At 34.6% G+C, this 25,661-nt stretch overlaps 1 pseudogene; it reads left to right on the forward strand.

Moving 5' to 3' along the window:
• Positions 1-746: 746 nt before the first annotated feature.
• The window catches only part of LOC110203139 (U1 small nuclear ribonucleoprotein C pseudogene), a 30,637-nt pseudogene continuing 5,722 nt past the window's right edge, over positions 747-25,661 (forward strand).

Genomic DNA, 25,661 nt, shown 5'->3' on the forward strand with positions numbered 1-25,661 from the left:
GAAAATAGAAAAAAGGCCCTTATCATTCTTGACTCCCTTTTAGGATGAACTAATGGGAGACAATGGACAAGAGTAACATAGGAAGGGAAGACAAGGATGGGTTGTTATCTACACCACTAAAAGGGATACTTTTACAAGTGAGATATTCTATTGAAATATTTAACTATTAGATCATCATCATCATCAACATCATCACTACTGCTAGTATAACTACAGCTAATACTAGCATTTATATAGCACTTTAATGTTTACAAATCATTTTATACACATTATCTCATTTGATGTTTATAAAAAAAAAGCATTGACTTAGGCTATACAGGTGCTAATTTTCCCATTTGATACTTCAATGGGACTTGTGTTCATATAATCCAAACCGTGTCTGAAAAAAAATATCCCCCTACAACATACTAGACAAGCAGTCAAGCACCTTTCCCTAGAACCCCTCTTTTGAGGGAGAATCTACTCCATCGAGTATTCTATTTCACTTTGTGATAGCTCTTATCATTACAAAGTTTTCATTCAACTTAAATCAAATGTGTCTCTTCTCAATTGCCATAATATTCTCCTAATATTGCCATTTGTGGCCTAAGGGAACAAATCTAATCCCTCTTTCATAAAACTTTCCTTCAAATACTTGAAGATAGTAAAACTTGACCCTTTAAGTCAAGGTCCCTTAACCTTCAAGGTGTCCATGAATTTTTTTTTGAAAAAAACTGTGTTTCAGTATGATCAGTGTTTTTGTAACCATGCATATTGTATTTGATATGTTTACATATGAGTCTAGAGGCTTCAATGGAAGACTGACAAAGAGGTCCACGGTACTGGTAAATGTTTAATGACAGGTTCTCCTAAAAAAAAAAAAGAGAGAGAAAAAGAAAATGGAGGCACAGCACACTTTTGAATCTAATCTCAATTGTTAACAATTTCTCCATTGCTTTCTCAAGTCTAGACAAATAAACCAAACAAATCAAGCCCTGACAAATAAGTCATTGTCGTTGTTGTTATTTGATCATTTCGGTCATGCCCCACTCTTCATGACTTCACATAGGATTTTCTTGGCAAGGATACTGGAGTAGTTTGCTATTTGCTTCTGCAGCTCATTTTTATAGAGAAAGAACTGAGTAAACAGGGCTAAGTGGTATGCCCAGAGCCACATAGCTAGCATTTGTCTGAGACTAGATTTGAACTCATGGAGATGAGTCTTCTTGACTTCAGGCCCTGCATTCTATCCACTGCCCCACCTAGTTTCCAAAGTTTAAATGCGCACACTAAAAATGTAATAATTGGCTTTCCTGAGAAAGTTTGAGCTAAATACAACACAACATTGAGTGTATGTCACCAAAAAAAAAAATCAAGCTTTCAGGCTTTTCTTTCTTTCAGTAGGTTCTTATATAGCCTAATTTGGAGGCTTTTAATAACCTTAGGATTCCACATTAAGTGTACTCCAATTTAACATTGGCCTTCTCAAAATGTGTTGTTTTGAACTTTATAAATTGTTTTAAATGTAATCTCCCTTGGGTAGAGTACAGCAAAGCTATGACTTCCCTAGTCTTGTACACTCTGCTTTTGGGCAGTTGTCTGTCATCTTAATGTCTTGCCACTGGACTTCTATCATTCTGGAGGAGCAAGTGAAGCTGATGACTTTGCATAGCACTGCATCATTTAACTCCAATTCACACTGAAGTCCAGACATAACCCTCATGATGTCATTGGTTTTCTTTGAGACTAAAGGACAAACAACAATCTGTGAGTAATAGTATTTGCCCCCTGGGGACTCAACTGGTCAGTTCTCATTAGGCAATGCTGATATTCTTTCTTCCTTTCTTCCTTTCTTTCTTTCTTTCTTTCTTTTTTCTTTCTTTCTTTCTTTCTTTCTTTCTTTCTTTCTTTCTTTCTTTCTTTCTTTCTTTCTTTCTTCCTTCTTCCTTCCTTCCTTCCTCCCTTCCTTCCTTCCTTTCTTTCCTTCCTTTCTTTTTCCTTTCTCTTTTTCTCCTCCTCCTCTTTTTCCTTTTCTCCTTCATCTTCTTTGCCTTCTCCTCCTTCTCCTCTTCCTCATGCTTCTTCTCATTAATTATTACCATTATTGTTTTTATTCCTTTTATTCCTCTTTTCCTCCTCTTCTCCCTTCTTTTCCTTCTCTTGCTTCTCCTTCTGTCCCTCCAATCACTTGGGGAGTCATACACTTACATGTGGGTGCTCTATCCAAAGGAATATAATTTTTGATCACTTGTATCTTCAGGTTTGGGTGCTGGATTTTTTTCCTCTTTGTTTATCTTATCTTTTTCTTTTCTAAAAGTGGGACAATTAACACTTATCTCATGTACTTTTCATTTGTGATTTCTCTATAGCTGTAGAAAAACAGACTTTGAAAAAGCCCATTGTGATTCAAATGGAGCTACTTGATTAAGCCTTTAAATCCAAATTACTCTGGCTTTCATTGATTGGCCAATAACAGATCCTAGCCCTAGACTGTCTTCCTCATTATTCTGATGGCTCAAAGTGAGTGTAAATAACAATTTTCTCTTCTGGCCAGAACTCTGACAGCCTTCTCCTCTCAGACTGATTTTTTTGTGATGGCAAACCAGGCCACCTTTTGTCTTATTTAGGCTTTAATCCCTTACTAGGCATTGCCTCAGACAAACTGAGACCAGTGAAAGACATAAAGCCAAAGTCTCCTACTGCATCCTGGGACTTCACCAGTAATCTTCATTTATGTTTTTTCCACTGGATTCCAATGACTCTGGAGGAGACAGTGAGGCTGATGAATTTGCATAGCTCTGCCTTACTTAAATTCATTTTGCTCACAAGTGAAGACATCACCCTAGTGAAGTCTTTGGTCCTCTTCATCAATGAAGGAGAAGAGAAGGTGGAGCCAAGACAACAGAGTAAAAGCAGAGATTCACATGAGTTTTCCCCCAAATCCCTCCTAATACCTTAAAAAATGTCTCTAAACATGTTCTAGAGCAGCAGAACCCACAAAAAGACAGAATGAAACAAATTTTTCAGCCCAAGACAACTTGAAAGGTGGGCAGGAAAGGTCTGTTGCATCAGGATGAGGGGAGAGCACAGTCAGCTGCAGGCTGTGCCAGCACAGCCCTTACCCCAGGAAACCAGAAGCAGGCCTTGGGAGTGAATGAATCAGTAGCAGCAATGACTGCTTCCAGAGCTCTAAGCCCACAGGCAGTAAGGGGATCACACAGCTGGTCAGAAGGAGATGACAGGAATCTTTGTGCTAGCACTAAGGTAGTTGGATCCAGGTCATAGTCCTGGGTGGCAGCCCTAGTGTGAGGAGGAGTACTAGAATAGCAGAGCTTATGACCACAGTGGAGGAGGGACACTCACAGTTCCAGAGCAAAAAAAGAGACCTTGTGGTCACTTTCAGACCAGAGCACAGGCCTGGAGAGTAGTAAACACCTGTTCTTAGATTATATGACCTTGGGAGAACCAAATACTTATAGGTCCTAGAAATATCTCTGAAAACAACTGTGCAAAACTTCTGAAGCTTGGGACAGTGTACCAAGAAACAGTGTGCCCTGGAAACAGAGCCCTACTTGAACAAAGAGTTAAAAGTCAAGTAATAGGCTAATATGAGCAAACAATGGGGGGGGGCAGGGAACTGCCTTGGTATTTTAGAACCAGAGGGTAAAAGAGAAATTGAAAGAATCTACTAATCATCTCCTGAAATAGATCTCAAAACGAAAACTCGCAGGAATATTATAGCCAGAGCTTCCAGGTCAACTGCAAGCAGCCAGAAAGAAACAATTCAAGTATCACGGAGCCACAGGCAGGATAACATAAGATTTAGCAGCTTCTATGTTAAAGTATCAGAGACCTTGGAATATGACATTTAGGAGGGCAAAGGAACTAGGATTATAACCAACAATTACCTTCCTAGAAAAACTGAGTACAGTCCTTCAATGAAATAGAGGACTTTCAAGCATTCTTGATGAAAAGATCAGAGCTGAATAGCAAATTTGACTTCCAAAAACGATTCAAGAGAAGCATGAAAAGGTAAAAAGGAAAGGGAAATCTCTAAATAGGAAGATGATATTTGTAGCTCATAAGACCTTTTACCAATATTATGATAGTTAGAAGGTACACACACACACACACACACACACACACACACACACACACATAAATGGAGGTATGAGTGGAATATGAAGGGATACTATCTAAAAAATGAAATTAAGGGGTGAGAGAAGTATATACTGGAAGAAAGAGAAAAGGAGAGGTAGAATGGGTAAATTAGCTCATATGAATGAAACAAACAAACAAAAACAAGCTTTGATAGTGGAGGGGAAGAAGAGTGAGGTAAGGGGGAGTGAGTGAACCTTATTCTCATCAGAATTGGCTCAAAGAGGGAATAACATATACATTCAATTGGTATAGAAATCTATCTTACCCTACAAGAAAATAGGAGAAGAGGATAAGAGAAGGGTGTGTGTGATAGGATTCAGGGCAGATGGAGGATGGTATAGTCATGAAAAAAAAAACACTTGAGGAGGGACAGGGTGAAAGGAGAGAGAGAAAAAAATTGGGGGTGATAGGATGGAGGGAAATACAGGTAGCAATAGTAATTTCAATAAAAAAAATTGAAGCAACTTTCTCTGTTTTTTTTTCTCCAATATATAGAGAACTGAGTCAAATTTATAACAAATAATAACCATTCCCCAATTGATAAATGATCAAAAGATACAATCAATTTTCCACTGAAGTAATCAAAGCTATCTATAGGCATATTGAAAAATGCTTTACCTCACTATTAATTGGAGAAATGAAAATTAAAACAATTTTGAGGTACTGCCTCATATCTCCTAGATTGGCCACTAGGACAGAAAAGGTAAATGAGAAGTGTTGGAGGTGATGTGAGAAAAATGAGACATTAATGCATTGTTGATGGAGATGTGAACTGATTCAACCATTCTGTAGAGCAATTTGGAACTATGGCCAAAGGACTATAAAACCTTGCATACCCTTTGACCCAGAAATACCACTACTAGGTCTATATCCCAAAAGAGATAAAAATCAAAAAGGAAAAGCACCTATCTGTACAAAAAATATTTATAGCAGTTCTTTTTTGGCGACAAAGAATTAGAAATCGAATGGATGCCCATTAATTGGGGAATAGTTCACCAAGTTGTGATAAGTGATTATGATGGAATACAATTGTGCCATAAAAAATGATGAGCAGGACATTCTCAGAAAAACCTGGAAAGACTTGCATGAGCTGATGCATAGTGAAACGTACTGTGTGCAAAGTTATAGCAATATTGCAAGGTGATTAAGCTGTGAATGACTTAGCTATTCTCAGTTATACAAAAATCCTAGTCAACTCTGAAGGACTTATGATGAAAAAATGTTATCCATCCCTAGAGAAAGAACTGATGGTGTCTGAGTACAGACCAAAGCATACTTTTTTAACTTTATTTTTCTTGAGGTTTTTTTTTTTTTGGTCTATGTTTTCCTTCACAACATGACTATCTTGGATGTATTTTGCATGACTACACATGTATAACCCATACAGAACTGCTTGTCTTCTCAACGAGGTGGAGTGGGGAGGAAGGAAGGCAGAGAACTTGGAACTCAAAATTTTAAAAATGAATGATAAAAATTGTTTTTACATGTAACTGGGGAAAAATGAAATGCTAAATAAAAAACCAAAAACAAACAAACAAAAAACCCAAAAACAATTAAGGACAAACAACATTCTCACTTATTGCAGTCAAAGATCACCTTAGTTAGTGAGGTGTTTTTTTTTCCTATAATGATTCAACTTTGACTGATATTGACATTTGTCTATTATTAAAAGATCTGGAAAACAAAAACATTTATTTATCTGGCCATTCCAGTGCATCCTGTACAGTGAGTTTTATGTGTTTTTCATTTGAAATCAAATATTAAAGTCTACATTTATTCCTCTTAAGCCTTATATTACTGAATTCAATTAACACTCAACCTTGTTGGCTTCCTTGTAAAATGACTTGTTAAATGTTTTAGCTACTCTTCTTAGCCGTAACCCGAATCTTTTCATGTTTTGTGTAGTGAACATATTTTATAAAGAAAGGATCAGAATCTATGATTTGACAAAGAATAATTATTTTAAAGGATGTTTTTATATTATTAAAATTAGGACTACCCTAGGGTTGATGATTGTGGTGAACTAGTGTCTATTAGGTCTTCAAGTAATAATTCCAATATGCCAAATAGCCATATTTGGATAACCTGTTTCATATTTGCTTAAAGCAAGGTAAAATTAAAAATCTTGAAAGCTAAAAAGGAGGATAAAATCAATTCTGGTGAAGGGGGAGCTGGCAAAATTTGAACAGACTAAAATCTTTTCTGCAAATCAAATAAATATTCTGAACTTCTCCATTTCAAGTCTGGAGACAGTTGGTTTCAAAACATGGAATGATGACTTTTTTAACTAAAGAAGGAAAAGAATACAAAAGCAAATAAGGACTTGTACACACATACAGACATCATGGTGTTGTGAGAAAAAAAATATGAATATATACACATATACCAAATATATATACACAAGTATATATACACACATATTTGGTGCCAAAGAACTTAGGTTCTAATCCCCACCACTAATTTCTACCTCTGCAACCTTGGACAATTCATTTAACTTTACCATGCCTTAGATTTTTGTTTTGTTTTGATCAGCAAATCAGCAGTTGCCTTACATAATCTCCAAGTTGTCTTCTAGCTCTAAATCATTTAATCTTGTGAAAAAAAAACTCATTCTGACTTTTAAATGTTCTCTACTTTTAAAGTAATACTAGGAATAATTTTATAGCAAGCAACCACTTTGGACAATAGCAGTCCTCTCTTTTGTTTTGTTGTAATGTGCAGTGGCATACATACCTATAGGTGTAACTAAATAGGTCACTATCTTGGATGCCCTACATATAACCCTTAAGAACGATGCCTCATAGTTACTATCTGTGTGATTTTAGGAAAGCTGTATCACCTCTCTGGATTTTAGTTTCCTCATCTGCAAAATGAGGGCATTGAACTAGATGGCCTCTGAGGGCCCCTCCAGCTCTAGATTTGAGTCCATGAGCAACAGTATCATGTAGAGTCTGAAAGCAATGACTGCGACAACTCTGAAATTTTATTGAAAATGCTAAATCATGCAGACTTATATGTTACCAGGCTTGCTTCCTTAATATAACTTGTGTCACAGTAGCAATGAATAAGCCTTTAAGTTTGTCACAGCTGTGATTTTTGCAACAAAAGCTATGCCTTTTAGCATTTTTTTTCTTTCAATCAACAACATGGCCTGATTTGAAATGGTTAAACTTCAAGTTTTCACTCACTAGTCATACAAAGGAGTCAGACATAACACTATATAGCTAAAAAACCAACTTGGATAAACTTGTACTCCAGATGTGGCAATAGCCAAAATCTAAATGACGATAATGATCATGATAACAGCAACAACAATAACCTGGATTTAAGGCTTGAAAAGAGAATTGTAAAACTCATCTCACTTAATTCTCAAAACAGTACTTCCAAGACAGGGAGTGTAAGTTTTATTATCTTCATTTTACAGCCGAGGAAACAAAAGGGCAAAACCACTTAACCAAGTTTCGCAGCATAGCAGCAGCACAGTCAAAATTCAAACCCAGTACTCTTGAGTCCAAATCCTATGCTTATTAAACTATCTCATTCATGTACCCATTTTGATCTTAATAGTTATATATTTGGATATATTGATCTAAATAGAATTTTTACCAAATTGTTTTACAATTTTTCCAGCCCTTATTATTGAATAGTGACTATTTTCCCCTGGAACTGGATTCTTCGTGTTTATAAATATTATGATAGTATGTATGTTATGTATCTGTTATGTTCCATTTATAACTTCCCCAAGCAATCTTAATTCTAGTTCCTGTTATTTTTCTCTCTGTTAATTATTTTCTATTTATTCTGTATATAATTTTTTTTTATTTGCTGTCTTCCCCTATATATTGTAAGCTCTTTGAGTTTGGGGGTTGTCTTTTGCCTCTTTTTCTATCCCTAGTATTTCTCACAGTGCCTGGAACAGAATAGGCACTTGATAAATGTTTATTGATTGATTTCTGATTGATTACAATGAGCTACTGGCTCAATGACAATAGAGGAAACAAAGCCAAATCTTGAAAATGAATTTTCCTGGATTCAGGTCATGAATAGGTCATTAAAAAAAAAAATCCTCTGCTGGTATTCCAAAAGTCTGTATGTCATGTGGATGTGTTTCATATCTTCTTTTCCTAGTGCAATTTTCATTATGACAACTGTTGAATAAGTTTTGATGAGAGCAGGTAAGTTTTGAAAGTTATACTGAGAATTGGACATCATCTTGGTCAAATGCTTTCGATGTACTTTCCACTACAACATTTATAAAATTAGCTCATTTTAGCTGTTATTTTGTGAAATGAAAGATGCACATGAAACAAACCACTAGTTCAGTAGTTCATTTTGCATTCCTAATCTTCATTCAACTGTTTTAGCAGTTAATCAAATATTTTGTCATATAATTCAATAGATATGTTGTATGAGGGGGAGATTGATAAAGGGAATCTCATCAATTTTATTAGTTCCTCAATCACTATTATGAAATTAGATGGTTATTTCCTCATGGAGTATGGGCATTTCCATTGATATCTTCCTGCAAGTTCACTCCTGGTAATTGGCTAACTGAATGGTCAAAAAGAAATGCCCTTGTTGGAGCTACCTCTTACCATATTTTATAAATGAGTTAGCAGACCACAGTCTCTTTTTCTGTCTCTTTCTCTGGAAGACAAACTGAATCAGAGAAGAGATGGAACTGTAATTTAGTGTGGATGGGGGTGGATACATACGCCCATATGCATTTTTCTTCCCCAGAAACAGATGACGGTGATTTGAAATAGAAGTAAATGGAAAAGGGATCCATGTGCTCTTATGTGTCTTATGGTCAGAATTCATGAATCCCAAGGGCTGGCTGACAAATCATCCTTGCCTTAGATCCAGAGATGCCTAAGAACCTCACACCTCAAGAGATAGTACCAACCAAGGCACTAAAATATTTACTGCCAGAGCTCATGAGAGAGACAGAACTTTTAGTGCATACTTAGCCTGAGAAGGTAGTTTACATACAAAATTTGTGAAGCCCAAATTCAAATGTAGAGTCAGGGAAATTTTTAATTTCATAAGCAGTAGGATCCTAGATTCTAACTAGCTTAGAGCTAGAGAAGAGATGTCCTGGGTAAAGCCAGTTTTATAAATTATCAGGAGGTAATTCCCGGTCTGAGAGTTCTGAAGTTCAAAATTTTGGGATTACAACTTCTTGAGAAATAAAGACATTTCCCAATATATTGCTCCCTTTGGAGGGAGACCGTTACTCACATAGTTCCTTCACAGAGTCAGACTAACAGAAAAAAAAATCTGGTGTATAAGGAGTGCTTGTTTAGGTTTTCCCAAGATGTGTATGTAGTCTAGATCTTGGCATAATTTTGTAAGCCTTAGGGGGCAGTGCAATACTCTGTGCAAAAAGGGGCCTGCTAAAATGTTAAAAGGTCATAGGATCTTAGATTTAGAAATGGAAGGATCTTGACAGTCCATCCTATATAGGCCTCTCATTTTACAAACGAGGAACTGAGGCCCAGGGAGGTCATAGAATTTGCTCAAAGTCATGAAGATGGTAAATAACAGTACTAGGACTTAGCTATTCTCAGAAATAGGATTCAGGATGAAAAAAAGAATCTATCCACCTCCAGAGAAAGAATTGATGGAGTCTAAACACAGATCAAAGCATACTCTTTTCACCTTTTCCCCATTTTTTTTCTTTTGAGATGTTTGTTCTTTCACAACATATTAATATGAAAATATGTTTTACATACTTGCACATATATGACCTATATATAATTGCTTACTATTTTAGGGAGGGAAAAGGTGGGGGAGGGAGGGAAAAAAAATTGGAACTTAAAATTTATTTTAAAATGAATATAACAATTGTCTTTATTTGCAATTGAGGGAAATCAAAGTATTTTTTTTTAATCTACATACTTTGATGTCAACTTTAACACTTTTTCAGCTATATCACTCCTCTTTCTTTCCATGAGTAGTGGGGGAGTTAATTGACTTTTGTAGTATTGTATGAATTTCTTTATCTGTTTCCAGATTCCTATGAGTCCTTTATGTATTGAATTTTCTGTGGGGGTGAAATAAAGCTGATCAAATTTGCATATGCTAGTTCAGATGTTTATGTGGCAGCTGGGGACCATAATATCCTCATTTGGTAAACCTAGACAGAAAGTATACCAAGAGTGTATCATCCAATTATCCTTGTAATCCAAGTAAGAGCAATTAGTGAAAGAAAGAAAGAAAGAAAAATGCATATTGAGGTCAGTCTCTAAGATTGGAACTCATCTCTGTGAGCTCAGAGTCTTGGGAAAGCCTTCCTCCTAAGTAGAGAAGTCAATTTATTTCTGTCAGTTCCCTTAATCTTAGCATTTTTTTTTGTTTAAAAAAAAACAACAAAGCAGGCATTGGGGATTTAGATGTGATTTTTAAAATGATTGTAATTTTGTAACCTATCTTTATGAAACAATTATCACATTATCACTGTTGTCAGAATTGGACAGGGCTATATAACTTTATTTCAGCAAGTTTGCTTAGCTGATAATTTTAAATAAACTCATCATGATGTTTATTAAGAAAAATTCTCTGATGAAGATTGTATTTCTGAATAACAAAGTCAATGAAACATTGCCAAAATATTTTCATTACACATCCAATACATTTTACTAACATAAATAAAGAACAGGTTTTATTTTTTCTTTGCATAGGCTTCCAGGCTGTGCCGTAATTCTTTATGTCTTTCTTATATAAGTCATTTAGATCTAAGTCACTTAGTCTTTTGGAACACTTGAGGATAGATAGCCACATCAAAAGGGCAAGCATGAAAATCACACTTTGTTCCTGAGTATGTAACCTTATTGAGACATACCCCCTTCAGCTCCTGATTCTGAGTACAGAAATCCAGTTATCTTAGCTAAAGAAAATACCACTTGAGGAAGAAAGCAGGCAATACAATGACTTCAAATTGTATTTACAGCTCTGAAATAGATAAATTCTATAATTTCTTGATTTTGATCACTTCACATTGGAAAGACAATGACTGGCCAATTTTGGTTCTTCAGTTCTATTACTTGTGACTTTGGGCAAGTCATTTAATTCTGAGCCTCATTCTTCCAATATATAAAAGTAAGGTTTGAATTAAATGATCCCCAAATATTTTAAATTGATAGTTAATGCAATTCTTGGGTTGTACATCTTTACACTAGCTACTCTACTGATGATTGTCCTTTATTGACTGTACAGATAGTGAAAATTTTAAATAATCCTTGTAATCAGTTCATCATTGGTATATTTCTGCCTATTTGCAATGACTATGCATATCACCATTGCCCATTGGACTATATCTAGGATCATATAGTCAATGCTGGGAAAGACTTAAGAGATCATCTAGTCCAGGATTTTTTTTATTTTTTTTTCATCATAGAATCCTTCAGCCATCTGGTGAAGCCTATGTACCCCTTTGAAAAATAATGATGCTTTTTTACATGATGAAAGAAATGCCACATTTCAGTGGGAATAAGTGAAAATAAAGATGTATTTTTTTTCCTGTCAACATTCATGGACCCTATAGGGTCATGAACTCCTTACAGGTCTAGCAATTTCACTGATCTAATTTATCACAATCATTTTATATACGAAGAACCAAGGTCCAAAGAGGCTAACTAGCTTGCCCACAGTCACACAGGTCATAAATGGAGGAGCTAATATTGGAACTCAAAATCTATCCTTCTTTCCAGTGTGACACATTACCTGTCAACGGTAGTTTTGATTGTTCAGAGACCTTAATGTTTCACAACTCCAGGCTTTAAAATATCAACAGAAGAGTTTTTATTTTTTTTTTACATTAACCATGTGGCAAAAAAAAAAGAAAAGAAAGTGAAAAAAAGTGTTTTAATCCACATTCAGAGTTCATCAGGTATCCTCTGGGGGGCACAGTATTGTTCATCATGACTTTTTTGGAAGTCTTGTAAATTATTGTATTTATCAGAATAACTAAATCCTTAATTGATTATTGTTCCTGTGTATAAGGTTCTGTTTGCTCACTTCACTTTGCGTGAATACATTCAAGCCTTCCCTGGTTACTGTGCCAAACTTTAGGCTTTTATGCCCTGCTGTTTTCACAGCTTGTGCTAAGTCCTGTTAAGTTTTCTGGTGCTTACAAGTTGGTATGATCTGGGGAGAAGTGCAATCACTGCTGTTCTGATCCTTATCCACATAGAGCTCCTGCTCCCAAGCACTCTTTACCACCCTGGAATGTGACCCAATAATTGGGTAACAGGAAATGGATTTGCCAAATGGCATCCAGTCTTGTGCCCAGTGCTAGCCCAGTGGTCCTCTGTGCTGTCTTTCTGACCAGGTATTCAATCCCCTTACCATATCTGGCATGGAGCACTCCCAGTACCACTGCTGCTTCTGACTTTATAACTACTGTTGAGGCCACTTCTAAGGTCTGTAGCTAGTATAACTTCTGCCTTGCTCTGCTACCTGCTGAGTTGTCCTGGGCTAGGAAACGATTCATTTTCACTTTTTGTTGGTTGTGATGCTTAGAATCTGATATGACATACATTTTTTTTTAAAGTTTATTAGAGAAGAGTGTTGGGAGAGGTTGAGAAAAATGTTTCCTTTTTCTGCCATCTTGTCTCCTCCCCAAGAAGACTGATGTTGAAAAGATGAGATCTTGCTTTGAGGAGTAGCTTGGGGTCATCAGAATTTCCCAAAAGAAAACCAGTTGGTTCTGCTGCTTTTTCTCACTTTTGGATCTAGTTTTTTGGCCATCTTTATTGCTTGCCCAAGGTATATGCACAGATTGATTTCTGCAGTGTGTTTCCTATCTAAGAAATTGTATATTATAATTTGTATCATGCACATTTTTCATTCCTTGCCTTTGTCCCCTTTGTGTGGATCATTAAAACAGGCTAACCTATTTTGACTAGTCACCGATCTTTATAAGAATTCCCTATAGTATACTGAGAGAGGATTTTAAGAGAATTTTGTAATTCTTAAACGGGAGAATGATAAGAATTTCCAAAGATTGAATTCCTTTATCATGAGCCCTCTATGCTGCACATCTTTCATGATGGTGTTGAGCCCATTTTCAAAGTCATATAATTAAATGAAAAGTATTTTTAAAAACTTGCAACTTATTGTTTAACATTACTTTAAAAAATAATTAAATAGAGCAAAACCCAGTCAATGATGTCTTCCTAAAATGATGTCTCCTATGCATGTGTTAAGGTCATATATGAATCCTTGGTGAGGAGAAAAAAAAGACAGGAGTTGATTTCTATGTAATCAATGACTGAAACATAATTTTGCTATTGTATAACAAAGGGTCACTTTTGTGCCTCATTTTGGTAGCCCTGAATTCTCAAGGTGATAAAAATAGAATTACCAGGGCAAAGTGGTTTTACCTGTGGTTGTAGTGTATCTGTGTGTACACACACACACACATGCACACACACACACACATATACACACACCTATGTATAGGCATGTATACATGTATATATGTCTACATATGCCTATAAGTGCCCATATATATGTGTATATATGTACACATGTGTATATGTATACACAAATACACACACACATATGTGTATGTATATATGTATACTTAATGGGTGGTAAATTACTTTGAGTCACAATAACTGTAAAAGGTTTTCCATTGAGTTAGAGAGGAATTGTATTTTGCCTCAGTTAAGGAATGATCTATAATCATAAAACTATAGATCCTTTAAGTTAAAATGCTGAAGTATTTTACTGTAATTTAAACTATTGCAGGCCATTCATGGGAAACAAAGATCTGCTCATACATGACTTTAAGCTCAATCACTTACAATCTTCAGGTCTACTTATATTCCCTCAACCAAACCCAAGAGTGTGTGTGCTCTTTTCCCATGCATAGGCTATTGGGAGATAGAAATTATGCCAGATATTGGCATTTGTCAGTGCTCATCATCAAAGAATTCACAATACTTTCATCATTCCATGGCCATCACCACAGTCACCCAGTATGCTTCCCTTTTGAGAAAGTGAGCAATATGAATGTGAATTAGCTATGCTGAAAAAAAAATTTAAAACAAGAAAAATAAAATGAAAGTATATATATATATACACACACACACAAATACATACATACATATATATATATATATACATACATACATACATATATATATGTATATATATATATGTATATATATATGTATATATATATGTATATATATATATATGTATATATATATATACATATATATATATATATATAATATATATATATATATAATATATATATATATATATATATATACATACATACATATATCTATATATATACATGCTTTAATCTGCACTCAGAGTTTATCACTTGTCTCCCTAGAGGTGGATAATATTTTTCATCAAGGGTCTTTTGGAATTGTCTTGGATTGTCTTGATCAGAGTAACTAAGTCTTTCACAGTTAATCATTATTATAGTATTGCTGTTACTAGGTACAATGGTTTCTCCTTTTCTGCTGAGTTCACTTTGTTGTGGTTTCATAAAAAACTTCTGAGGTTTTTCTGAAACCATCTTTCTTGTCATTTCTTATGGAACAATAGTATTCCATCACAATCACATGCCACATTCAGCCATTCCCTTATTGATGGACATCTCTTCAATTTCAAGCCATTACTCTTAAAGTGAGACCAATGTCTTCCATTGCATCTTTTATATTATTGTTGGGCTTTGTTTTGTTTTGTTTTGTTGGTAATTGAGGACCAATGGAAATATTGTCCTGGTGATGTGGAATCAAGAGTTTCATTGGTGTTCAATCAGGTGTAATTGACAGGGATGGATAACTTGTAGACTCTCAGTAAGTCTAGTTAGCAGTGAAAAAAGTACTGAGATGATTGACATCGATAGGCGTGATCTCTGTGAAAGGGGTTGCAGGTGATAGAGAGAAAAGAGAATAAGAATTTATATGGTAACTATGATATGCTAGGCACTGTGCTAATTGCTTTACAAATACTCCATTTGATAAGCTCATTTACATGAATCAAGCCCTCAAGACAGAATATTGTATTGGCCCTAACATTTGAAGAAAAAGATATATTTTCTTCCTGCCATCAAGGAACTTGCTCAACTCATGCTGGTCTTTGGAAAAGGAGTAGTATAGAATACCAGATCATAGCTGTGGAAATCTAGGTTTTTACATTCTCATTATTTAGGGATTCTCACTTTTAGATTTCTTTGCTTCATCCTTTGGGAGCTTAAAATAGAATTTGCATTTATCTAAATTTTGTGGGTATCTTCTCTCTGAATATCTAGTTATAGTAGCCATCAAGTCCTTCTCTTGTTAAAGAAAATAAAGTTGAATAGAATTATTTAATATTTATTGATATCATTGATCTGTCAGTTCATAAGTTTAACATTGAAGGATTTTTTTCAGTTTTATTAATGTGCTTTTTAAAATTACATACATTTACAGATTATTCCCACTGACTGAGATATTTCTTATAATAAAGAAAAACAGTTAAATGAAAGTAGTAATACAGTGGCCTCATATGAAAGCGCAAGAAACATTAACAGTGTCTATATGTTACATGTTGTTACATTTGAAAATTAAGGTAAGCTGAGAGATAATGGTCTGAGCATGATTAATTTATTTGTTAGGCTAGCAATAACTAATGAATTGGGCCAATGGTCTCTCTCAATAACCAAGGAGCCCAAAGTAGGACTCACCAGCCTTAATATAGTGTTGGAGAGTTCAGAGTTCAGGTGGGAAAGACAATGGTACCGCTTAAAAGGTATATAGCATTGTGGGAGTGGGGACAACGTGATTTTTTTTTTAAGAAAGTAGTCTAACACCCATGTAGGGCCAGTAACCACCCTTCTCTGCCAATTAAGGAATGTTAATTGTTTCATAAAATCAGTCCACATTTTGCAAACCTTGTTAGTGGGACAGACTTAGACTCTCTGACACCTAGAAGGGATTATTTCAACAATAGAACTGTCCTTAATTGTAGGAGGACAGGTAAGTTTTGACAACATATGTTTTATAAATATACCAGATAAGCTAGTAGGCTTTTAAAGATAAAGTGCACTAGGTAGCAGCTTTTCTTTTAATTACACCTTTAAACCAACCCAAAGGGAAAATGGGGCAGTAATACAGAATAATTATAGAATAGGATCAATTACAAAATGATGCAGAATCAATTTAATTTCTTCAATATCCTTAGCATTTTACTTAAAGAACAGCAAACATTGCAGAAGTTACTGTCTTACTGAGTTAGGCCAGAGGGTTATAGTTATGGGTCAGGGGACAGGAGCAAGGTAAAGTACAGATCTCTGGAAGGCCTACATCGTAGGATAGTCCAACCTTCTATTCAAAGTAGAACTCTATAGCATAAATTAGAACAAAAAGAACATTGCTTTGTTCCAGCCATGAAGGGAAAAAAAAATTGGTTGGACCTAAGCATATGGTGAGTGTGAACAGAAACCATAATACAAAGATTAGAAATCTTCAGCCAACACAGGAAAGGAATTTAAAAAGAATGTAAATTACAAAAAAAAAGATGGAACATAGAATTTTAATGACAGGTAGTCATGCAATATTCATTCTAAGGAACCAGCTTCCTTATTTTACTATCATTGTATTCAGTATACAATAGACAGGATTCTGACTAGGTGGCAAAGGGGTAGAGTAATGGACTAAAATCATAAAATCTAAGTGTAAATATATTCTCAGATACTTGCTAATGGACCCTGGGCAAGTCACTTAATCTCTGTCTGCTTAGCACTTGAGTGTTTAGCAGAGTGTCTAACACAAAGGAGATGCTTAATTGACTAACTATATCTGTTTCCCCATTTGTAAAATAGGGATAATAATAATACCTACCTCTCAGTGCTACTGTGAAGATTGAATGAGACAATCATAAATTTCTTTTCAAACTTCAAAACACTATAAACACCAGTAATAGCAGCGTCAGCAACAGCAGCAGTAATACTAATAGTAGCAGTAGTGGTGGTGATGGTGATGATCCTTGTCGTAAAAGGCTAGAGCACACAGACTGAGAAGAAAAGTATACATAATATATATGTTACTTTCCTTTGCTTGACTATATTTGTGGCATTATAAACTGAAGATGGATACCAAGTTGATTCTCACTCAGCCCTTCGGTCCAATTTTTATGAAGGAGACATACATAAAAGTAATGATACTAAGGTAATAAGAAAAAGCCAAAATAATAAGAAAATACCAGAGAAGCATTTTCCAGTCCCTATTAATTTTGCATTTAATCAGTATGAAGAGAAATAAAAGAGAAGATATAAACAGAAATATATATATATATGTATGTATATGTGCATGTGTGAGTATGATTTTTCAGATTCTAAAAATGTATGCATATATTTACAGAATAGAGGTCGAAATTGAAGGATATTTTTTAAAGTAGCCATTGTTTGAAATAAATGAAATAAGAGATTCAGGTGCATGTCTTTTTAAAACACTATCAGAGCAAATTCTATTCCCTTTTGTTTTGAAGTGTGCTGTAAGGTAATTTCATCGAGAAATATCCAAAATGACTATGAATTCATAGAATAACAAATTGAGTTTACTTTAGAAGTAATATAGGTAACACTTTACACATGAATTCAGGAGTGGGCTGATAAATGTTTAAGAACTAGCTATCCAAAAAATGTATCTGCAACACACTTTTAATTTTAATCTGGATTATTAACACCTTCTCCATTACTCTCTTACTCTCAAGTCTAGTCAATAAAAAGAAAAATAAATCATGCCTTTATTTGTAGCATTTCCTGATTTCTAAGGTATAAATTCATACTGGAAAGTTAACTGGCTCCTGCACATACATGCATGAATCACTTCTGTTAATTTCATTTTCATCCACTTTTCTTCACTTACAGATCTCAAGTGAAGACAAAGAAAGATGCAACGTGGTACAATAGCTAGAATGCAGGATTTAGAGCCCAGCAACCATGACACAAATCCAAGTATTATCAATTGCTACCTATATGACCTTGGAAAAAGCACTGAGTGGAGTAGTAATAATAATCTCCCAGGTTCCCTTTAAATTGAACCTATGATCCTATAGAGAGTTAGCAACCATTTTTGACTTTAATTGTTAAATTCTTTCTATAGATTGAAAAAAATTTGAAGGTTCCTCAGTTTTATTATATTTTATGATTTACATGATGGGTCCATACAAGTGAGTGGGTAGGGACAAGGTAGACAGGAAATGCATGTTCTGTGGGCAAGATATCTTTGCTATCTGTTAAGATGCTTTTCTAGACTAAGATACAATGTAGTTTTTGAGACTACCAGATCATGTTACTGACTCATTTTGATTTTGTAATCTGCTAAAATCCCGGTTTTTTTTTTCACATGAACTACTTAGCATAGGTATAAACAGCATTTTATCTTTATCTCATTTGATTCTTTGTCATTTTATCTTTGTTATAACCACCTTCAATTTTTATAAATATGTGTATATGTATGTATATTATGTACACACACTTAGATGTATATATTGTGACATGTATAACGTGTGTGTGAGTGTATAGGGTTATCTGCTGCTTTAAAAAAAAATATCTAGTTAAAGCCCCAGTGTCCTTAGTTCAAAGGGTATTTATGATGCTGTAACTCTTGGGAAGTCACAAAGTGCTTTCCAGAATTGCTATATGAATTTATAGCTTCACCAATGAGTACATCAACATTAATATTTTCCAACAGCCCTTGTAACTTTCATTTGTTTTGTTTTCTTAGTCAGTTTTATCAATCTAAAGAGTGTAATGTGGAACCTTAGATTTACTTTTCTGATTATTAATTATTTTACTTGTTCATAAAACCATTGATAGTTTTGATTTCTTCCCTTGTAAACTGCCTGTTCATATCCTTCAGTTAATGGAGGAAGACAGCACACAAAAGGAACTGAAAAGTTGGAGGAGGGGGCAGTACCACCAAGTTGGCATGATGTTCCATGATGCTGAAAGCAAAGTGGCTGATGGAAAACAGAGAGTTACATGAAGAGTTATGAAATTTCAGATCACTCTATAAAGAAAGGCTTGAAGAGGAGTTTGCTGTTTCAACCACCAGGCCTCTGATAAGAGTAGAGAATCAACTGAAAGAGCGGAGAAGGTGTCGAGTATCAAAAACTAAGTTGAAAGCAAGAAATGCTGCTTATGGAAAATGGAGTTTTGGATGCATTTTGATCATAGAATCTGCTTCAGTGAGGATAATTTATGCTGTTATACTTGTTTTACCATTATTGTAGCACAAGAACATCCAGAATTTAAGAGTACCAGGAAGGAACAATGAGCCCCAACCAAAGGAGTATATTATTTATCCACGAGGCAAAGGAAATGGAGATAGTAGATGATAAAGAAAGTTATTTCAAAATAAAATTATCATATCTGCCTGTAATTATTTGTATTTAAAATGCACTTTCACATATGGTACCACACAGAGTACCATAAATGCTGCACCTTTGCTTTTCAAGTCTCAAGGAAAGATTCTAAATATGTAAAATACTTGCCACAGGTTACACTGGAGTCTTTGTTGCTAGGATGACACTTCCCTCTCACCTCTAGAGCAGACCTGGAGAGACTGATGATAGGTTTAGAGTCTCTTGCTTTCTTTTTCTGAAAGATTATAGACACCCCCAAGTTCAAAAGAGAGACTGAGGCTGGTTACACACACACACACACACACACACACACACACACACACACACACACATACACACACACACACAGAGTAAAAAATAAACCAGTATGAGTTGATGAAATCACCAAGTGAAAGGATATATAGAGAGGAGACTGAAGGTAAAAAGGGATAATAACAGGTTTTCAAAGCACTTCCCTCATAACAACTTTATAAAAATAGGGGAAATCAAGCAAAAAAATTTGCCCTATTTTTGGTTCTGACAATTAGTGTATAGATTTATTTGTCCAAGGTTCTATACTCCTGAATCATAAACATAGAGCTGCTAACCACAATGTAGTTATCAATTGGATCAATACCTCCCCCTTGCACACATACAATACCATACACAATCCGTAATTCAAATTTCATCATCCTCACTTTACACAACCAAAACATGAGGGTATAAGAGGTAAAGTAATATACCCAAGATAAAATACAGTATGCAAGACCAGATGTGAATTCAAATCTCCTAGCTCCAAGCACAAAACTCTATTCTTGCCTCAAATCATAATGATTTATTTTTAAGCTGAAGAACTGTCTGTTTTGGTTGACCTGGAATTAGCTTTTGTTCCAATTGCCTCCATTCTTACCATTCTCATCTTGGCATGCAGGTCAGAGGACAACTTTAAATTATTTTGTCATCGACATTAACGAGGATTTGCTATGGGTCTTCTGTTCACAATTTAACTTTATTATTTTTTGCCTCAACGTTAAAGCAAAACAAAATGGCAACACCAGTAGCTCTATCTGCATTGTTTAATATCAGCATCAACTTTGGGGAAGGATTCTGTGGATTGAAGGAGTAGCAGCCTCAGGTTTTTGTAATTAAAGTTGGAGCTTTAGTTGTATATATATATATATATATATACACACATATATATGTATGTATGTGTGTGTATGTATGTATACACATATACATACAATATATGTACATATATGCATGTGTATATATGTGTGTGTGTGTGTGTGTGTGTGTGTATGCATGTGCATGTATGTATGTGGCTATAAAAAGGAGCATTTCTGGAATAGGAATTAATTAGATATACATTTTCTTTTAGTGTTGGGTAGTTTGACTTGCCTGACCACGTGTGGCATCTTCAATGAAGGATTTGTTTGGGTTGAGCTACTTATCAAATTGAAGCAAATTACATATAGATCTAGTTGTAAACACTTGAGTAGCTAAACAGAATTGAGAACATGTAGGAACAATTAAACCTCCAGCATATTTTTGCAGTCAGCATGATACTGGGTCATACATAAGCAAAAGGCCAAATTAGAAAAATCAATTGGTAACTAAGGGAATCATGTCAGGCTATCTGATAGGTTCATGTCCGTTGACCAAAGAGCCAATTTTTTTTTGGGTGGGGGAAATAATATGGGCAATTTTGCACTGATACACTACATTAGAATCGACATGTAATCAAAAGGGAACCTTATACATTTTGGATAACAATAGTTACTAAGAGAAAGACAATTGTAATTATAATGATGAAAAATACACTAAAATTTTTGAAATACAGTTACAGCAGTCTTCCAAGGAAAAATATATGCCTAAAAGCATACATTAATAAGATAGAAAAGAAGCATAATAAGAAGCAAATATAAATTAAAAAATTAGAAAGCAAACAAATAAATAAATTCAAAAGAGCAAAATAAAAGTATGAGACAAAATCTTTAATGTTAAAAGAGAAATAAAATAGAAACTGAAAAGATGATAAAAATGATGAGCAAAACTAAAAGCCTTTTTTTTTTGAGGACTAATAAGCTTGGTTTAATAGCCTACATCTGGATAATTTTGATTATATTAAATTAAAAACATTTTGCACAAGCAAAGCCAATGCACCCATGATTGGAAGGGAAGCAGAAAGCTGGGAAACAAATTTTACAACCAGTGTCCCTGACAAAGGCTTCAGTTCTAAAATATATAGAGAACTGAATCAAATTTATAAGAATGTAAGACATTTTCATTGGCTGACCCTCAAGCCTAAATTCCTTCTACTCCTAATCTCTGTATCCTACCCTCCTGAAATAAAGTAGTTGCTTTCTAAATGTTTCTTTTTAAACTTTCCTTTCCCTTGAACACAGAAAGAATTTGTTTTATTTGTTGAGACAAAACCAAGATTAGGAGTATCTTCCAATTTTAATAAATTAAGAGCAGTATCTCTTCATTCACTTTTGACTAAATTGAAAGAGGAACAGTTATAGAAGTATTGACTGTTTTGTGAAAGATATTTTCTCTGAAAATTACCTGGCATTAATTGAACTATTTCTATTTTGGGTGACAATAATTTTAAAAACTCTAAATATTAATTAAACATCTTTGTTTTATTATGTAGCATAATTTTGCCTTTTATTTTTTGATTAAAATACACTGCAAATTGTAAATTGCTTGGGAGATAGAGGTTATCCAGATTAGAAGAGGGAACTCTGAACTTCCCTAGAAGTATAAATGCTTCTATATCAATATATTGTTTCTAACAGAATATAACTAAAATTTAGAGTATAGATTTTTTCTACATAAGAAAAGAAAAAGAAATATTTCAAGCTTACAGAAGAAAAACAATTTTCCCCCAATTAACATTGATAAGAATCACAGAAGAAAAAGGAAAGTTGAAGAAACTTGAAGACAATATATACAAAATTAAGTGGCATGGGCCATGAACCCAGAATCATCTACTCTATAATGCCACATTTTCAAGGCAAGAGATGGATATTTCAAAATTTAATGTAACAATAAAAGTTGGTAGAAAGACATATCTACTCCCAGAAAGTAAACCAACAATAGCTCAAGCCTCACAGCCAAAAAGATAAGTATCTGAAATACTTCACACTTCTCAGATCAAGTTAAAGCAATTGCTATCAATTGACAAATCCTCAGAGCATTGTACTAAGTCACTAAATATTCCAAAATTGTGCTTCAGAGAAACAGAGAAAAAAGAAGGAGAAACTCAAAAGAGAATGGGGTAGAAAAAAGGCAATCCCAAACCAAATTTCCTGTCTTTGATAAAATGGAAATCTAAGTTAAAAATACCTATATAACTACACAAGTCAGGGTTGCTCAGATGAACCATTCATTTGAATAGATGTATTTTTTAGTCTATAGGAGTTTTCTCTTAAAATAAACAGGAAAATTTATTAAGTTCTTCTATATCTCTTAATTGCTACATTTTGTGGCAAATGCTTGTCTATATAAGTGATTTTATGGTAATTCAACATCTATTATAAGAAGAAAGAAAAGTTCCCTCACTCTTACCAAAAAAACCAAACCAACAAGCAAACTATACACCCAAATTAAATGTGTTAAAGGATCTTCTTTACAATAAAGAAGGATAAACTGGAGACAAAGGATGCTGTGAATCTTCAAACTGGCATCAGATTAATATATGCAGGATATATCAACTAGATTTGGTTCACCAGATATAGATATAGATATAGGTATAGATATAGATATAGATAGATAGATACAGATGGAGATAACTTATCTATATCTATATTTCATCTTTGATTCTGTTTTCCCCAGTTTTCCTTGTTTCTTCAAGAGTTTTGTGCCAGTGATTGATGAGAAAGCAAGGTGTAATCTATTACCTCTGTTCCAGTGAGATATTTGAGGATTGTATATAATAGAGTAAGTGGAAAAGGCATAGTACTAGAATGTTCATTTACCCTATCTGAAGGCCTGTTAATGAGAATATGTGAAAGTTCATTATCTGTGATCTCAGGTGCTATGTGGGCAATTAGTTCAAGGTATGCTCTTATCTAAGAAGTCATAAGTTTTGGAGACAGGAGAAATGTTATAGCCTGTTTTGGTGGCATCATGCCAAAAAATAAGAAGCAATGAAATCTATGGAGTTATGCCAAATAGTGAAAAATTAACATGGACATAAGAATCCTAAGGGAGGCCTCTATCTCTAAGTTACTTGGCCATTTGCAGGAAAATGGCCCAAGAATCCCTTCTCAAGTAAATGTACTAAGTCCTAAAGTCTCTTTGATTCTGCAGGAAGAAATGAAAACTTCTAACACATTAGGACCCTAATATTAGGCAAAAAGAACTTCAACTTTTTTGGGGTAATTTCTAAGACAAGATTTCCACAAATCCCAGGGGAAATCCCACCCTTTTGGTTTGTAAGTATGGTCAAGTAAAGTACATAGCCAAACTGAAAAGACAAGAAATTTATCAGCACACTAAAAAGCTTCAGTAGCAGATTAAGTTTACTAGGGCACAAATTGGCATACATGCAGCTAGTTCAGGTCTACTTAAAATACATAACCAATCAATAGCATTTGAATGAAGCAATGTGGAGTCTATACATATAAGTATAACATCAACTACCTGGCTCCTGCTGACAATTATTTTACACCTCACCCCTCTCCCTTAAAAGTATTGAAGAACCCCAGGAGAGCATGTTTAAGCTTCTTCCAAAAGTCTCCTACTCTCAGTGATGATATTTCCCCAAGTATAGGGTATGATCTGTTGTATCTCAGTTCCATTTAGCTACTATCAGTCCAGTTGAATTTTACAAAATAATATTTACTTCAAAAGGTATAATAGCAAACATATGAATTGCTTAGCTCAATTCTTACTTAAAATAGTACTAGTTCGAAGTTCAGCTTAATACTCCCAAACTCGCATGGGCTCAAGCCTCAAACATCTGATATTTCTGGGGTTTTTGATCAAACTGGTTACCTTCAAAATCTTTTCTGCAATCCAGCCTCTAAGGTCACCATGACTTGAACTCTCAGCCTGGCCATTGGCACCTAAAACTGAAACAACAAAGAAAACAGAACAGAAACAAACACCTCCAAGCCTACTTCTTGCAGCTAGGGTAAAAGAGAGGAGGCAAAGGTATCCTTTCTACTGGTTCAATTCATGGTGTCTGTTCTGTGGGTGAATTGTGACCTTCTGGATAGACAGGAAAGAGCAAACAGGAGAGAGAAAGACCATCCTAGTCTGGACAGTTAATTTTAGACACAGCCTGTTCTGCTATGCAGCCGATTGAAGGAATCTAATCCCAGTCACTTGGTAAGAAAATGTAGGGTACAGGGTGCTTCTATGGTAGGTGAACTCAATGTTTCAAAACTCCACTGTAAAAGGAAGTTGGTGAAGAAAAACTCTGGTTACTCATTCAGTGCAATATTTATGGGGCAGATAAAGGGAACAAAACCCAACAGATCTTTATACATTCAATCTAAGAAGACTGGAGGCAATTAAGTTCTGTGTATTGTGCATAGTAGAACTAGAGACAATTCAGTCAGGTTTTAAATTCTGGGCTGTGCCTGACTCAGGCCAGTTTCTTTGCAGCATAGGTTTTTGTATTGGGACAAAATGAGGCACTCCTAAGCCATTCAACAGTTAACAAAATGAAATTTACTTAGCCATAACTAAGGATATTCAATATGGATAGGCATTTGAGCATACTCTTAGGTGATTCAGCTGAGGTCAACAGTCTGAGTTTTTAGTCCCCCATGTCAATTACTTCTCAAATAATGTCTCAATATTATTTTTAATTCATGGAATAAAACAAGCATTTTCATAACATAGTACAATAAAAAACATGACTGGACATGAAACTACAAATCTACTATGCAGAACTTGCTATTCCTTTCACATATACAATGTTTTTTGTATATGTTTTTTTCTTCTTTCTTCCCTCCCTCCCACCCTAGAGATGGCTACCACTATATCTATCTATCTATATATATATATATAGATATATGATATATAGATATATATAGATATATATAGATATATATAGATATATATAGATATATATAGATATATATAGATATATATAGATATGTGTGTGTGTGTGTATATGTGTATATATGTATATATATATATATACA

Source organism: Phascolarctos cinereus, unplaced genomic scaffold, assembly GCF_003287225.1.
Source record: "Phascolarctos cinereus isolate Bilbo 61053 unplaced genomic scaffold, phaCin_HiC Scaffold_726;HRSCAF=1367, whole genome shotgun sequence".
In the NCBI taxonomy this organism is placed as follows: Eukaryota; Metazoa; Chordata; class Mammalia; order Diprotodontia; family Phascolarctidae; genus Phascolarctos; species Phascolarctos cinereus.